The sequence below is a fragment of the Petaurus breviceps genome, unplaced genomic scaffold (genome assembly GCF_028583685.1).
Source record: "Petaurus breviceps papuanus isolate PSGF00001 unplaced genomic scaffold, PetGlider_PUasm1.0 90847, whole genome shotgun sequence".
NCBI classification, from domain to species: Eukaryota; Metazoa; Chordata; class Mammalia; order Diprotodontia; family Petauridae; genus Petaurus; species Petaurus breviceps.
The window spans coordinates 5518747-5523609 of NW_027187360.1; the positions used below are offsets into that span (position 1 = coordinate 5518747).

General features: G+C 44.2%; 1 pseudogene; it reads left to right on the forward strand.

Moving 5' to 3' along the window:
- Positions 1-2032: 2032 nt before the first annotated feature.
- On the forward strand, positions 2033-2775 carry LOC138149337 (histone deacetylase complex subunit SAP25-like; annotated as a pseudogene).
- Positions 2776-4863: the final 2088 nt, after the last annotated feature.

Genomic DNA, 4863 nt, shown 5'->3' on the forward strand with positions numbered 1-4863 from the left:
TGAAATGATGGAGAAAGAAATAGCAAACCACTCCAGTGTCTTTACTAAAAAAAATCACAAATAGGGTTACAAAGAGGCAGACATGACTGAAACAACTGAAGGAGGTTCCTTTCAGCTACAAATCCTATAATCGTTTGAAGTGACTTTCCCATGTTCCATAGAATTAGTGGCAGATCTAGGCCTCATAGTTTGGAATCTTATGCTCTCATACAACCCCCATCCCCTTCCACTCCACTTCTGAGTTCTAAATACTGCCACTGTTTTCTTGATCTGTTCGGCTTAGACCTTATTCGAATCTTTTACTTCTCATCTGATTTCATAAGAATACTAATTGTCACTGAAGACCAACAGAAGTCCTCTCTGGAACTGACTCACTTTTAGACCCTGTGATGCGTTTCTGCAAGGCTTTCTTTTATTCCTGGTTTCCACCAACCATGCCCTGAATAGCCAGATCCAAGAGAAGCAGTGAGACAGAAAGGCAGCAAAGACTAGAATTAAACCAGCCAGGATGCTTAAGAGATCCCAAGATGACTCATTCTTTTTTTTTTTTTTAAGATTCTTTTCTTAATTTTCACATTTCCAAGCTGGAACAGGCTGATATTTAGACTTGCCAATAGTACAGTCAGCTAAAGGGAGAATGAAGTTTTAGTCTGGAGTGGGTCCAACTTTGGCCTACAGGACCCTCTAAGCACTTGAGTCTCTGCTCCCACTTTGCCACTGCCTCTGAATAGAGACAAAAACAAACAAACAAATAAGTCTGTGAGAGAACCTGGTGGCAGTGGGCGGCTCCCAGAAAGCATTAGCGGTAACTCTAAGGTGCCAACTCATCTCAAAGCCCAACATGCTTCACCACAGAAATAGGTTTTGGGCAGCAGAGAAGGTAAGCTGCTCCAAGGAAGAAAATGTCATTTTATTTCATAACTCCTTTTTTTTTATCAGCACAATCTGAAAGTGGCTGCTATCTCCAAAGGAGACTTTCTAGGCCTCATCTGGCAAATGCCACCATAGTCAGTGCAGAAGTTGCGTTTAATAGAGGATTAAAAAAAAAAAAAAACAACAGCCTGCCTCTTTCCCCTCCCTTTGCCCATCTCTGATATAGTTTGGTTTTTTTCCCCAAGAAATGTGCTTGAGTGAAAGACTGTCATTGTAAAAATCTCATCTGCCTTGCTTTATGGTGACATTCAAGGGCTCTGAACATTAAATCCCTTCCCCAGTGTTTGACACTGGAGGAGGATTGAAAGGAGGGAGGGCACAGGATTGTGAAATTTCCAGCAGATGAGAGAATTAATGCTTCACCAAGATACTGAAAACTATTCAGCAAGATCGCATTCCCATAAGGCCTCCCTCCCCTTGGAGCTTCCCCACCCATAGAGTTTTCTCAGGTCAGGTTGCAAGTTATCCCAGCAGATGAAAGTAGGGGTACATCAGTTTCAGGTTGGGGTTCATTCTCTTCTATTGGCCAGCTAGAGACAGTGAATTTTTACCAGATACCACCCTGCTGCCCCCAGAACAGCTTCCCAATCCAACCCCAGCTAGATCCTTCAAAGAAGAACACATCCTTCACTGAAGCATTGACTACTACATTCTACCTTCCTGAGGCTGTCAAGGAAAACATCACAGGTCAAAAGGGATGGGGCTGAAAAAGGTATAAGGGATATAAAAGCAGAACAGGACCTTTGAGATAATTTCACTCAACTCCCTGTTTTTACCAGTGAGAAAACTGAGTATCAGAGAGAAGTCACATATTCATGGTCACATACCACAAACTGGTAGAGGTAGCTCTTTTCTCTGTACTAGGCTGCCACCAAGGCAGAGGTGAGATGATCATTTGCCAGGCTTTTAGTGAAAGGCCTCATCCATTAGCCAAATGGCTTGAATTAGATGACTGGTTACAGTCAATACACAATTAAAAACAAATAAACTAGAGTCCCCAGGGGTGCCGCGTCCCCTGGGGGTTAGTCCCTCCTCAGCACTTCTCTGTTTGTGGGGGAAGGAGGGACCTCACCACCCCTTTTCTTTGCCAGCATGATCCCTTGCCATCCCCCTGGGGGAGGAGGAGAATATCTGGATAAAGACCCTTGTGACCAATCAAAGGACTGTGGCTCTGGAGAAGAGAGTCTGGATGACACAGGAATCCCTAGAGCATACAGTCCCCAGGCTGGGACCTCTCCAGCCTCTCAGCTCCACAGGGACCAAATTCAGCCACCAAATGCTATGCTTCACCTTGGTCAGCAGCTTCTCAGGGATCAGATACCAGTTCTCACCCAGAACCTCAAAGAGGAGAGCCAGCCTGCACCCTGGGAGCCCGGCTATGAAAGGACAGGGAATTCTGGATCTGGTAACTCATTCTCCTTCAAAACAATCTGGCATCCATCCTTCTGTGCCTTGTTTGATGCTCAGGGCCATGACATCCAATCTCTAGCTCCACCTGAAGTAGAGGGAAATAGAGAGAGCTCCCAGAGTGATAAAGGAACTGAACTAGGTTGCCCAGCTCTCTGCTCCAAAGATTTCTTTTTCTCAGACCCTCTCTTGCCTTCCATTACTCAGATTCCCCTTGGCCTGTCCCAACCTCCCCAACAGATTCTGAGGAGGTCTAGGCAGCTTCTTGGCCTACCCCCCATAATGTCAGTCTGGACATAGCCATCCCCAGCCCCCATCTTGACTTGGCAGTGTGGTCGGGAGGTAACAGCTATTACCTGTCTGCTTGAGATGAGCGGAGGAAAGACCGAGTCTACCCCCACTCCAGAGTCCTCCTTAACCCCACCCACTCTGTAGCCCACCTAGCCAAAAGTAGATTCTATCATCTCATCCCCATCCTATCCCTCCCTGCAATACTTCTTGAAGTTGAGGAAGGCTCCTTCTTCCCTCATCTCTTATTGCTATGTTACAATGTTGGGAGTGAATAACAAGAACTCCCTATTCCTCTCCTCTTCTGCTGTATTTGGTGTGTTGCTGTGAGGCTGAATAAAGAGGGTAATGTGTAAAAAACAAAAAAACAAATAAGCTTTACAGAAAGCTTTGCACATATTAATGTATGAGTGTGTGTGTGTAGTCATTTAATCCTCAAAATAACCCTATAAAGTAAGTGCTATTATCTCCATTTTATAGATGAGGAAAATTAAGGCTGAGACAGATTAAATATTTGTCCCAGGTTACCAATTTCCTCATCTGTAAAATGATCTGGAGAAGGAAATGGCAAACCACTCCAGTGTCTTTGCCAAGAAAACCCCAAACGGGGTCATGGAGAGTTGGACATGAATGAAATGACTGAACAACAGCACAGCTAGTGAGTGTCTGAGACGGGTCTTCTTGATGATTCCAATGACAGGGCAGGACAGCTGACTTTCATGCTGTGCTGTACAAACATGGTGTCACTTGGTCTTTACCACAACTTGATGAAGCAGGCACTCCCATTCTACTGAGGAGGAAATGCCCCATCCCCACACGATTCTCCTTGCCTCCATGAAGCGAGGCCTTCAGCCTTCTGCCCTCTCTTCAGTAGCTCTCCTGACTCACCTTCATGCTAAATGCTAGGGCAAACTGCCTATTTGTCACACTGGGTCACTATCCTGAAGGCTCAGTTTCTGTGGATACTGTTATTTAGGGTGGGCAATCTGCCATTTCTAGAGATGTCTTGATACAATATGTTCAGTGACTCTAATGGGCAATTAATTACATTCCTACCCTAATTCCTAACTAATGCTTTGTTGTTTAGTTGTGCCTGGCTCTTTGTGACCCTGTTTGGGATTTTCTTGTCAAAGACACTAGAGTGGTTTGCCATTTCCTTCTCCAGCTCATTTTACAGATGAGGAAACTGAGGTAAATAGGGTTAAGTGACTTGCCCAGGGTCACAAGTATCTGAGACCAGACTTGAACTCAAGATGAGTCTTCCTGCTTCCAAACCCAGCACTCTATCTACCACACTACCTAGCTGCTCTTATGCAGACAAAACCAAACAGAAGTCCATAAGCAAGCCAAAGTCCAGTTAACTAATTAGATCCACTTACCTTATTTATTCTCATTACTGACCTCCAGAAAGGTCCTTATATGTTCCTGGATCATAGTAGGCTTTCTGTTCCTCCTAGGGGCTAGAGTAGATAAGGCTTAATTTATTTAGAAGGCAGAATTGGACACAAAGATACAAAATGAAAACCATTTATCTTCTTAGATTTACCTGTGTTCTTTTTTACCTTCACAGAATCACAGGTTTTTAGATGGAAGTGACCTTTAAGGCCCTATTCCATCCCCTTCATTTTACAGATGAGGAACTGAGGCCCAGAAGGGTGTGGGTGTCGAGTTATAAAGGTAGCAAGAGGCTGAGCCAGGATTCAAACCCACACCCTCTGACTCAAGCCAGCATTCTTTCCCCCTGTACCACAAAGTCTCTGAGCCAAAACGAATACCAGAGGCCATTTAATCTAACCCATACCTACACAACAATCTCCCCCACAACAAACTAACTTGTGGTCATCCATCTTTTGCCTAAGGACCTCTAATGAGAGGGGAATCATTATTTCCTAAAGCAGCCCGTTTCAATTTGAGATAGCTGAAATTGTTAGGAAGATTTTTTTTTTAACATCAAACCAAAATTTTCTTCTTTGCATCTTCTCTCTGTTCTTCATAATTCTGCCCTCTGGGGCCAAGCAGAGCAAATCTAATCCCACTATAAATCATAGCTCTTCAAATATCTCAAGGCAGCTATCATAGAATCCCAGCTTGCCTTCTGTGATTCTGAGGGAGGACCCATTGCCAATGGAATTATGGATCCTGGATGTTTTGAAGTGGGCGTATAATTATGCGTATCATTGGTCAGATAAGCTAAGGAGACATATCTTCCCTCCTCCTTTTTCAATATTCCAACCA